We start from the raw sequence: 13,536 nt of genomic DNA on the forward strand, positions 1-13,536 counted from the left end.
TGTTCTGGCAAAAATCACCAACGGAGACATTTCAACCACCACTATGAATCATGGGTATTTCTCTTCTCTTCTCAGGAACTCACCTGTGTTTAACGTGTAATTAAGGTAATTTCAGCCAATATTTAATAAATACCTAGTTAGGTTTTCACCTTACCAAAAGATAGGACACAGTGCTTTCTATTTATTTGCTAATAATTAGTAAATTAGTCAAGTTTTTGAGAAGTTTCACTTTCAGAGATGGTATAGTGAATGCATTAGTTCTCTATTGCTGTGTAACAAATTGTCCACAAATGTAATGGCAGAAAGCATTTGTCACCTCACTGTTTTTGTGGGTCAGGAATCCTGCCATAGTTTGTCTGGTTCTCATGAGCCTTCATCAGACCCTCACTGGTCTTCTTCTGGGTTTTCTGGCTCAGGGTTTCTCATGAGCCTTCATCAGACCCTCCCTGGTCTTCCTCTGGGTTTTCTGGCTCAGGGTTTCTCATGAGCCTTCATCAGACCCTCCCTGGTCTTCCTCTGGGTTTTCTGGCTCAGCGTTTCTCATGAGCCTTCATCAGACCCTCCCTGGTCTTCCTCTGGGTTTTCTGGCTCAGGGTTTCTCATGAGCCTTCATCAGACCCTCCCTGGTCTTCCTCTGGGTTTTCTGGCTCAGGGTTTCTCATGAGCCTTCATCAGACCCTCACTGGTCTTCCTCTGGGTTTTCTGGCTCAGGGTTTCTCATGAGCCTTCATCAGACCCTCACTGGTCTTCCTCTGGGTTTTCTGGCTCAGGGTTTCTCATGAGTGTTCATCAGGCATAGACTGATCTTTCTTATGATTGTTGGAAGAATGGCAAGATTCGGCTTCTCATGTGCTGTTGGATAGAAGGTCTCAGTTCTTTGTTGGTTCTGGGTGGGAAGCTGCCGTCAGTTCCTTGTCATATGGGAGTCTCTATAGGCCAGCTCACAAATTACGTCATTGAAGCAAACAAGTGAGGAGAACCAGATAGAGAGGACCAGCAAAACAGAAATGTAACAATCTTTTGTACCAATGTTCATAGTGTTACATTAACAGTTGGCAGTGGTGTGTTCCTTGGAAGCAACATGTTACTTTCAGCCCACACTTGACAGGAGGCGATTATGCAGGCCTGCAGGTGAGGAAGCTGGGATGCTTGGTGGTCATGTCAGAAGGCTGCTTGCTGGGGCACCTGGGTGGCTCAGTTGGTTGGGCGTCCAACTTCGGTTCAGGTCATGATCCAGGCGTTCATAAGTTCAAACCCTGCGTTGAGCTCACCGTTGTCAGCCTGTCCGCATAAAGCCTGCTTCGGATCCCCTGTGCTCCTCTCTCAGCCCCTTCCCAACTTGCAGTCTCCCAAAAATAAATATTTGTTAAAAAAAAAAAACGGAAGAAAGCAATACATGAAGAGAGGGCTGAACAGTGTGTTTAGAACTGGACAATTACAGTTCACCGTGCATAAAAGATTTGAGTGAATTCTTTCAGAGATTCTAATTCCATCTGATGTCCAACTGGCAACATTAGAAGTTGCCTCTAGGGGCGCCTGGGTGGCTCAGTCGGTTAAGCGTCCGACTTTGGCTCAGGTCATGATCTTGCGGTTCGTGAGTTCAAGCCCCGCATCGGGCTCTGTGCTGACAGCTCAGAGCCTGGAGCCTGTTTCAGATTCTGTGTCTCCCTCTCTCTCTCTGACTCTCCCCCGTTCATGCTCTGTCTCTCTCTGTCTCAAAAATAAATAAACGTTAAAAAAAAATTTAAAAAAAAAAAGTTGCCTCTAAAGCAGAATTAAATATCTTTAAATAATACACGAGCATATTCCTTGCAAGGTCTTTTTTTTTTTTTGAGTATTTACTATAAACCTGGGCATTATGCAAATTAAGTAAGCGCTTTGTCTGATTGCTGACCACCATTGAGATGTCAACACTGTGAGAGAGCTCACCCTACATCCTGACCTCCAGCTCTGAAAACTTTAATTTTTTTTAATGTTTCTTTTTTGGAGAGAGAGAGAGAGACAGAGCGCGTGTGGGGGAGGGGCAGAGAGAGAGGGGGAGACACAGAATCCAAAACAGGCTCCCAGGCTCTGACCTGTCAGCACAGAGCCCAGAGCGGGGCTAGAACTCACGAACTGTGAGATCGTGACCTGAACTGAAGCGGACGCCCAACCAACTGAGCCACCCAGACGCCCCTTGAAAACTTTAAGTAAATGTTAGAAAAAAATTGTGTCCGTGTGTAGAATATAATATGAAAAAATAAACCACCCAGTTTTATATTTGAACAGTGCACAAATTCAAACTTCAACTCTGTGAAAAGTCACTTTTCATGAGTGACAAAGAATATTAGAGTAGAAAGTTTTAAAATGCGTCCCCCTGAGGTTTTCAATAAGATCAGCCTAGAAACCGCACACTAATGATGGCAGAATCAAGGTTTATAAGATCCATTTTAGAATATTCTGACTTTTAGTCATGTTACAAAGACAAGAGCCTCATTATGTTTTACCGTTTATACTTCTGAACTGCTAATGTATGTATTACTTTTCTATACATTATTAAATTCCGTGTTAAGTGGAAAATGTTAATATTTTAACTCCACAGTTTAAACACTATTAATGCTAATGTTGTGATTCTACTTTTCAAAGGGCAAACTTTTCAAGTTCAATTTGAACCTTTTTAACTTTTATTTCTGCACTCTTTGGAGAGAATACTTTGGTGGCATGGATTTTCGTGAAAGTCAGAGAACGAAAAGCTAAGTTATGTCCAACTGGAATGTGTTTGAAGCTTTATTTGAAGGTGTATCCCTAATATGTGAGTAATTCATGACAATTAAAACACAGGCATGACACCAAGCAGGGAAGGCTGGACTCCAGTAATGCAGATGCTTTCCACTGCCTTGTCTACCCCTCTGAACAAACCTCTTCCTACTTTTGCCTTCTTTGCGGGCGTTTCATCACATCTGAAATGGGTACAAGGGTCTGTCATAAGAGGACCAGTCTGAGCGCCTTCCACATATGCTATAGTTTCAGGCTGTCACCCCAGGAACACCACTGTAAGTGCTCCAGACTAAATGACTAAAACTTGGGCAATTTTTCTCCTTCAACCCATAAAGAGAAGTTGCAAACCAGTTATTTAAAACCTGTGAACCCCAAGAAGCTGTTGCTGTGTCCCATCTCCATAGTTCGTATAACATGCAGTATATACTAGCATTTAACACACTTCATCGGAATGATCCTGTGTATGTCCCTATGTCCAACCACATACCTGAGGGAGAGGCTCAGCATCTTTGTGCCCAAGCATATAATGCAGTGCCTGGCACTGACCAGATGCTTGAGCATTGTAAAAACACCCCCCTCCCCAGCAACCCTAACATATGCTTATGTTATAGACCGTAACAACAGCACACATGATGCCCAAAATTCTAGACCAACTGGGGTGGTGTTGTGAGCTTGCAAGGAAGGTATTTTCTGGCATTAACATTAATACAGGGAGAGCGTCAGCCGTTGACGAGCTGCCTCCTCTTGACAAGCATGTTAATTAGGTTTTCCCAGCTTTAAAGGCAGAAAGTCACCGCATTTTCCTCAAGGAATGAGAACACATATGACAGTAAAGAATCTCCTGCAGGAGCCTGCAGAATCTCCATCAAGAGGCCACCATGCTGAAGAGGCATTCAGCTGGGATTGCCCTGGGGAAAGCCAGGATGCAAATATAGCTAGAGCTGTGCAGAAAAAGAGTTAAAAGCCATTCTGATCACCCGTTTCTTTGTTGTTCTCCTGGCTCTCAAAAGTTCCTCGTTTTCACCGCTTTTGTTTTTGGTCTCTCTGTTGCATTTTCACTTGTTTCCAACGCAATGGCTTTCTCCTTTGCCAAGATTTCCAGACTGTGGGTCAGGAGTTTGCCCGTAAGAAACCTCCTGAGTGTGTCTGCTTCTTCGAGGCTTTGGCTGAAGAAGCATTCCTCACAAGGGAATGTGGTCATGTGCAAGCACCTAGAGTTTGGGCCAGATAATAATTTTGTTTGAACTCTCGTGCTTTTAGCCAAATTTCTTTCATGTAAGCTGTAGTTCTATAGCAAAGCCATGGTTATGTCATCTGTTACGGAGCAATTACCACAATAATGCTAAGAAGAAACAAAAAGAAAAGAAAAAAAAAGAAGGAAATCATCCAAAACCTAGCCATTAACAAGAGCAGATGTTTGAAAGCTAATGGTTGTGTAAATAACAAAGCGTGTGACATTATCAGGACGGTTCAGCATTTAAAGACAGGTAGTTGATTTTCTCTACATAATGACACAAACTGAGCTGGAAACTGTTCAGTTGCGTAAGCAAAATAGTTTAAATATTTCAAAACACCAACATGACCCCAAAGAGTAAGCTAATTAGTAATTTTTTTAAATGTTTATTTATCTTGGACAGAGAGAGAGAGACAGAGCATGAGTGTGGGAGGGGCAGAGAGAGAGAGAGGGAGACACAGAATCCGAAGTAGGCACCAGGCTCCAAGCTCTCAGCACAGAGCCCGACGCGGGGCTCGAACTTATGGACCGTGAGATCATGACCTGAGCCAAAGTCAGTCGCTCAACCGACTGAGCCACGCAGGCGCCCCAAACTAATTAATAATTTTGAGTAATTGTCATGGAATTCAGTGAATCCAGTGAGTAACTTTGTCATACTACGTAGCTTGGCATACAGGAGAACTCACAACCTCTGAAATCATTCTTGATTAAGAACTTTTGAAAACCTTGTATATGCTGGATTTCTAGATTAGCCTGAGAGAGGCTTTGATGATTTAATGCAGAAATGTGCTTGTTATTGTTTGAAATACCATTTGAGAAAGACCAGAGAGGTAATGTGGGTTTCATCTCAATTTGCATCTACACAAATTGCTTCCTCTGTAAGCATTTAATCTCTGATAGCAATTCATGCATTACCCGACTTAGGGTCTGTATCAGCAGATCATGTGGAGGAGATAGAGGGATAATGTCCCCATTCTCTATTAAACCGCCTCTCACTTATTACACCAGGACCCTAAACCATTATTTGAGAACTTTAGAAAGGATTACACTCCGGGAACCCCTCAATTTACGTCCGTTTGACTGAGACAGAGCTATGAACCGCCGATGAATGCTTGCCAACTTTAGCTGCACCTACTTTGAAATGATTGTAGAACTCTAGTTCGGCAACACATATCACATTGACTTGCTTTGTTTCAGTCAGGTTTTTTCTCCAACCAGCAACTGCATGTAGACCCAGGCCAAGTCGTACCACAGACCATGGGGTATGCCAGACTTTTAATGGTAGGGGTTTTTTTCCCCTCAAAATAGAGGTTGCACAAGTACTGATTTGGATTGTCCCAACTTGGATTTCTGTTATTGTTGAGGAAGAAGATACTGCACTGAAATAAAGTCAGCTTCTAGCCAGGGCTAAATAATCCTCATCTTGAAGATGGGGATGCCCAGTACCTGTTGGCTGAATGGCTTCGAGAAGCATTATCAGACGAAACGTGACCCCACTCGCAGCTACTGACTTAACAGACTGGGCAAAGCCTTTCTGCTCACAGCATGCCAAGCTCCGTGTCTCATTTCTCTAAGGATAAGGGGTTGCCATCCGAATGAGATAATAGATTTTAAATTCTGTAATATATGTATTACCCACCAGAGAATGTTGCCAGAACATTCCAGTCTTTCTATTCTGGTCAAATTAAGTAATGGAATATTCCTTGCCCCTGGACAGGAGTACAGCAGAAGAGAAAACTGTTTTATTTCCCACTATGTGGTGTGTGTGTGTGTGTGTGTGTGTGTGTGTGTGTGTGTGTGGTGTGGTGTGTGACAGGAGCTGATGTTGAGCCACAGATTTGAATGTGAGCAATTTATTTGTGATGTGACCTTAAGAAACATCAGTGAGAGAAAGGGGAGGTAAGACAAGAGAAGAAGCTAAGGGTGTTTTTTTCCCAGCAAGTTCCCAGTGTGGACAGCTGGAGCTTACTTCTCGTGACAGTGTCTGGGTGGCAGTGCAGAACACAAGCTTTGGCGTTCTCCCTCCCAGGACAAGAGGGAGCTGATGCTGTTGGCCATCCGTGCCCATCAGCCATTGGGTGGGGCCGGTGTGGGAGGCATGAATCCCCTGGCCCTTCCGGCATGCTGTGTGCTCCACCAGAGCAGGCCCTCGGCCAAGGAGACACAGGTGCTGGGAGCTGGGACACCAGAAAACAAACCAGGGCCGTGTGGTTGAAAATCATAAGGGCTTAAGGAAGTATGGGCAGGATATCTGTTTATATCTATATTTATATCTGTATTTATGTCTGTGTATCTATTTATCATCTGAATCAGTATGTCTGTCTGTGTCTATATGCATATCTATATCTGTATTGGCAATTGTACCTGTACCTTTGCATTTATATCTATAGATACAGGTGTGTATGCATATATTTTTTTTTTAATTTTTTTTTCAACGTTTATTTATTTTTGGGACAGAGAGAGACAGAGCATGAGCGGGGGAGGGGCAGAGAGAGAGGGAGACACAGAATCGGAAACAGGCTCCAGGCTCTGAGCCATCAGCCCAGAGCCTGACGCGGGGCTCGAACTCACGGACCGCGAGATCATGACCTGGCTGAAGTCGGACGCTTAACCGACTGCGCCACCCAGGCGCCCCTGTGTATGCATATATTTATCTACATACTTGCTATGGCATTGCAAAACAAAACCCCAATTATATCTAGGTGTCCAGATTTTACAAAACACTTGCATAAACAAAGCTATGTATCTATGTTACAAAATGAGCCGGGAAACCCAGTCATTTGTAAATTGATGTAAATTGAACAACAACTGAAAATGTATTGTATGAAACAACATTTGGATCAATGGGAAAATCATACCAGAACTACGAGCTATCTAGCAAGTAATGAAGAGGTTAATTCCATATGCCAAAGCCTAGGACAAACCTCTTTATATCTACCTAAGCTTTCTTTATTAAAGTGAAAAAGACTAAGTGTAAATGAATTAGATCGTCAATATAAGAAACTAGAAAAAATATAATTAAAAAATAGGACAATGAGACTTATGGCTTCTCCTGTAAGAAGAAAAGTCAACTCTTCTTGGATAAGAGAGGGGAGGACATCGCAGTGCTGCCCCCAAGATTGCAGAGATAGACAAGCAAATACAGGGAGTGCTGTCTAACCAGAGCAGAAACTCCCAGGAGGAAACAGCCAGGGGCACCCTGGAAAACCTGAGGTGTTGGAACTGATGGAGACTCAGTGTAACCAACTCTGTGTGAACAAGTCTGAGAGTTAAAACCTCCAGGGGATTGCAGGATCCTAAACTTCGTGAGGTTTGCCTAGAGAAGCATGACTGGGCTCCCACAGTGAACATTGGAAGAAAATTCCTTCATGATTCCAGTAGAAGGAGAAACGGAGCTTCACAGCATGAGTCAGTTGGATATAAGTGACATCTGTGGGCTACTGCACCCAACAGCAGCCAAATACACATTCTTCTCAAGCTTACATGGAGTATTCACCAAAGGACACCATTCTGGGCTCTAAAACACACCTTGATGAATTTAAAAGAATAGACAAACCACACAGTGTCTTCTCTTACCACAACAGAATCAAACTAGAAATCAATAACAAAAACATAACTGGAAAACGGCCAAATACATGGAGATAAAACAACACACTTCTAAATTACACAATAGGTCAAAGAAATTATAAAATATTTTCCACCAAATAAATGAAAGCAGAACTTATCAAAATATGTGGGATGCAGTGAATGCACTGCTTAGAAGGAAATGTATAGCATTAGATGTAAATATTAGAAAAGAAGAAAGATTGAAAGTTGGTCATTTAAGTTTCACGTTAAGAAACTACAAAAAGGAGAGCAAATTAAATCCATTCAGAGCCGGAAAGAAGAATTGGAGAAGAAATCAATGAAATTGAAAATGAAATCAGTATATAAAATCAATGATACTACAGGCTGGTTCTTCAAAAATAATCAATGAAAACAATAAGCTTCTAGCCAAGCTAAGAAAAGAAGAGGATACAAATTAATGTCAGAAATGAAAGAGGAGACATCATTACAGATCTCATGGTTTTTGGAAGGCTCATAAGAGACTGCTATGAACAACTCTGTGGTCACAGATGTGATAACCTACACGAAATACAACAATTCCAGGGTGCCTGGGTGGGTCAGTCGGTTGGGTGTCCAACTCTTGATTTCCATTCAAGTCACAATCCCAGGATTGTGGGACTGAGTCTCATGTCAGGCTCTGTGATGATGTGCTGAAGATTCTCAGTCTCTCTTCCTCTGCTTCTTTTCCCTGCTTGCTGTCTCTCTTAAAAAAAAAAAAAATTCCTTGAAAGACACAATGTGCCAAAACTCACACAAGAAGAGATGATCTGAATGGGCCTAAAACTAGTACAGACATTGAATAAAAAATTAACAAACTTCCAAAATGGGAAGCATGAGGGCTAGATGGGTTCATTAGTGAATACTAGTAAACATAATGAAGTAATTATACCAGTATTTTCCAGTCTCTTTCAGAAGATAGAAGCAAAGATATTATAAGAAAACTAGAGACAAATATCTCTCATGAACATAGATGCGAAAATCCTCAAGGAAATACTAGTATAAGAAGCACAAGAAGTATATACTATGAGTAAGGTGGAATGATCCCAGCAGTGCTGGTTCAACATTCTAAAATCAGTCAGTGTATATCATATGTCTTCACTCATATGTGGAACTTGAGAAACTTAACAGAAAACCATGGGGAAAGGGAAGGGGAAAAAATAGTTACAAACAGAGGGAAGGAGGCAAACCATTACAGACTCTTAAATACAGAGAACAAACTGAGGGTTGATGGGGGGGTTGGGGAGAGGAGAGAATGGGTTATGGGCACTGAGGAGGGCACTTGTTGGGATGAGCACTGGGTGTTGTATGTAAGTGATGAACCACAGGAATCTACCCCCAAAACCAAGAGCACATTTCATACACTGTATGTTAGCCAGTTTTACAATAAATTATATTAATAAATAAAATCAGTGTAATCCAGAACATCAACAGGCTAAAAAAGAAGAATCATCTAATCATATTGGCAGACACAGAGAAAACATTCAACAAAATCCAATACTCTTTCATGACAGAAATTCTCATTACAGTAGGAATAGGGGAAAGCCTTCTGAACTTGATGAAAATGTCTATAAAAAAACAAAATAAAAGAATAAACATCAAAGTGAAAGTTGCTAAAATAGCATAAATGATAAATATACCTTACCATGATTTCCTTGAAATTAACTAGATATATAGTTATAAATATATATACATATATATTTGTATATACACACACAATGATACTTTTATCTATATGTCTTAACTATATATTTACATTTACAGGGATACATTTACAATGATTGATATACATCAATTTATTAAAGATTATGTGATTATGCAATCATTGTAAATTGATATAAATATATATGCATTTTTAGAAAGTTGGATTAGGGAAAATGAGAGGAAACAAAAACTGAATGAGATTATGAATAAAAACAATAGTGTGATCACAGACACTCACTGAAGAGATGAAAAGAATTCCAAGAGCATATTTGATGCACTCCTATTGCTATACATATGACAATTCAGAAGGGAATGGTTGATTTCCTGCAAAAAAAAATCCAAACCTGGTTTCCAAAGAGCCAGAAAACTGAACCTACAAATAATTAAGGAAGGTGTTGAAAAGGTAATTTAAAGAGACGCTAGGTTACTAAACAATATACATCAGGCTCGGATGGCTTTACAGCTGAGGTTTATTTGAGCTTTAAGGTCCAAATCAATTCTATGAGATGAAAGCTGGAAGACTGCCCGCTCTCATGACGTTACCACAATTTTACTGCTAAACGTGCCAAGGTACAAAACAATTGAAGAAATATAGAATAATTGTGATTATCATGCATGAGTAGATGCAAAAATTCTAAATTGATTTTTAGTCAGTAGAGAGTCTAACACAGTCAACGTGACTGATCTTTTTAACCCAGGATGCACGATGATTGAAGATCTTTTGTTCTACTAACAAATTAAAGGAGAAAACCATCTGTTTATATTCATGGTGGCTGATGATGGAAAAACATTTGATAAATTCAGCAGCTACTCCTCAAAAAAAGGCTAAGAACCAGAACAAAATGATGTAATCATGAAACGGACTAGTTATTACCAATTATGATAAAGAACCAGTGAGCTATTTCTATTAAACTTAAGGAGAAAACCGAGAGGCACACCCCCCTACTCATATTTACCACTGCTTTGAATGTTTTCATTAAAGCACAAAGACCAAAGAAGTTAAATAATCATTATACGTATAATTTTTAAGTTATAGAAATGTTTAGTATGCAGATGCTAACCCTGTATATCTAAAAAAAATTGAAAGTAATGGGGCTCCTGGTGGCTCACTCAGTCCGTTAAGCGTCTGACTTCAGCTCAGGTCATGATCTCACAATCCATGAGTTTGAGCCCCACGTCGGGCTCTGTGCTGACAGCTCGGAGCCTGGATCCTGCTTCAGATTCTGTGTCTCCCTCTCTCTCTGCCCCTCCCCCACTTGTGCTCTGTCTCTCTAGCTCTCAAAAATAAAATAAGCATAAAAAATTTTTTTAAAAAGAAAGAAAAATACATTGTAAACCATATATTATATGTAACTATATATATTTTAATCCTTATTATTTGTTTTATAATATATAGTATATATATAGTATAGTCTAGCGTTTCTATCCAGTATTGTAAACATAGGTATGTAAAATATAAATTCAGGAGTTTTGTGTTCATATCAAAGAGAAAAAAAAAATGATGCTCCAAAATCAACCTGTGAATTCGATACAATTTCAAATAGGACTTTTTTAACAGAATGGAAAGAAAGTAATGGAAGAGGCAGAATGTCGACAGAAAATATAACAGTATTTGGTACGTTGTAGCTCTTGCTGAGGTCTGAGCTCAGTAACAGGGAATCTTATTTGCTTTCTGCCTGCACATCAAGTTGAAAGGGAGGAGGGTGGTGACAGAGGAGGCAAGCAGGTACGTGGCCGTGAGAACATTCACGTTGTTTGCTTTCCCCTCAATTAGTTCACTGGGACTCACAACATTTCCACTTGAAATACTTGTGGGAAATGAATGGAGGCATAGGCCATAGAGAAAACGGTGGCACTTAACCACGTAATCCAAGGAGGGCAACCTGGGTTGGGACACTTGGGTTGTTTCTATATCGTAACTCTTGTAAACAATGCTGCTTCCTGAAAGCACTGTTAGGATGGTCTTACTGTTTTCACCGCCCTTACTCACCCGTGTTTCGTGTTTTACGGCCACAACATTGGCACTTGGCAGGCACTTGGCATTTTCCTTTTCCAGTTGGTAGAAGAAAGCAGAAAGTTGCATCCATAACGATGGTGGGATCTGCTGTGGAAACTCAGGAGACGTTATTCCGCAGGGTTATTTTCAACTTAGACTGTGACTTCTTTGTCACGGTCTTTCCTCAATCCTGATGAACATGTGCACTTTTGGAAGGTTTCAGCTTTGCGTTTTTTCTTGTTGCTTGTTAATGCTGCTTTAAAACCTGTACTTTGTGTCCTGGTTACAATCATTTTTGGTCTACATGAATATTTTTTTAAAAAGAGACATAATGAGGGGCGCCCGGGTGGCTCAGGTGGTTGGGCGTCCCGACTTCAGCTCAGGTTGTGATCTCGCAGCTCATGAGTTCAAGCCCTGCGTCAACACTTCTATACATTACTCAGTGTTCATCATGATAAGTGCTCTCTCAATCCCCTTCACTGTTTTACCCATTCCCCTCCTACCCATGTACCCTCTGGTGACCACCTGTTCTCTGTAGTTAAGAGTCTAGTTTTTTGTGTGTGTTTTTGTTTTGTTGTTGTTGTTTGGTTTGTCTCCTTTTTCTGTGTTCATTTGTTTTGTTTCTTAAATCCCATATATGAGTAAAATGATATTCTCTCACTGACTTATTTCACTTAACATCATACTCTCTACATCTATCCATATTATTGCAATGACCCGATTTCATTCTTTTTCATGTCTCAGTAATACTCCATTGTGTGTGTATGAATACACCCCACACCTTTTTTCTTTTCTTCAAATGACTGTTGAATTTATTTGCTTGATCAGTAATAGTCCCGGAAAAATTAGTTAACACTGAGACAACCGGAATAAAATACTAATTTTAAAAATCCATGACACCTTGAGGGGCACCTGGCTGGCTCAGTCAGTGGAACATGTGACTCTTGATCTCTGGGTTCTGAGTTCGGGCCCCACGTTACGTGTAGACATTACTTAAATAAATACACTTAAAAAAATCCGTAATGCCATGACAAGAATTAGAGTTTACCAAAGCAAAAAAAGATACTTCAATCCTACCAGTAAATACAAAATTAATGTCATATGATCAGCAAGAAGGCTTTTATATGTTTATACTTGACATGTGACCATATTTCAGTCACCATAGTATGTCCTCCAATTAAAAAAAAAATAGTACACTGATTTTCTGTGACAAAGTTGAGAAGGTCAAGGCCTAAGGGTGGCAAGACCAGACCTGGGGCCTCCTACGTGCAAGGCACACTCTCACTCAGCTACACCCCCTCCTGTATCACATCTTCTTTATCAATTCATTCATCAATATCAATGGACACTTGGGTTGCTTCTATATCGTAACTCTTGTAAATTATGCTGCTGTAAACATAGGGGTGCATATAGCTTTTCAAATTAGCCTTTTTGTATTCTTTGGGTAAATACCCACTAGTGCCATTGTTGGACCGTAGGGTAGTTCTGGCTTTAACTTTTTGAGGAAGCTTCATACTGTTTTCCAGAGTGGCTGCACCAGTTTGTGTTCCTACCAGCAATGCAAAAGGGTTCCCCTTTCTCAGCATACACTCACCAATACCTGTTGTTTCTTGTGTTGTTATTGTTAGCCATTCTGACAGGTGTGAGGTGGTATCTCATTATGGTTTTCATTTGCATTTCCCTGATGATAAGTGATGTTGAGCATCCTTTCGTGTGTCTTTGGCCATTTGGATGTCTTTGGAGACATGCCTGTTCATGTCCTCTGCTCATTTTTTAATTGGATTATTTTTTATTTTTTGGTGTTCAGTTGTAGAAGTTCTTTATGTATTTTGGGTACTAACCCCTCATCACACAGGCTCTTTGCAAATATCTTGTCCCATTCAGTAATTGTCTTTTACTTTTGTTGATGGTTTCCTTTGCTGTGCAGAAGCTTTTTATTTTGATGTAGTCCCAGTAGTTTATTTTTGCTTTTGTTTTTCTTGCAGGAGACAGATCTAGAAAAATGTTGCTGATGTCAGAGAAATTACTGCCTGTGCCCTCTTCTAGGATTTTTATGGTTTCAGACCTTACATTTAGGTCTTTCATCCATTTTGAGTTTATTTTTGTGTCTGGTGTAAGAAAGTGGTCCAGTTTCATTCTTCTTTGTGCAACTCTCCACTCTTCCCAAGACCATTGTATGTCATTGCCTCCTTTGTCAAAGGTTAATTGACCATATATAATCATGGGTTTATTTCTGGGCTCT

This window comes from Lynx canadensis, chromosome X (genome assembly GCF_007474595.2).
Source record: "Lynx canadensis isolate LIC74 chromosome X, mLynCan4.pri.v2, whole genome shotgun sequence".
NCBI lineage: Eukaryota > Metazoa > Chordata > Mammalia > Carnivora > Felidae > Lynx > Lynx canadensis.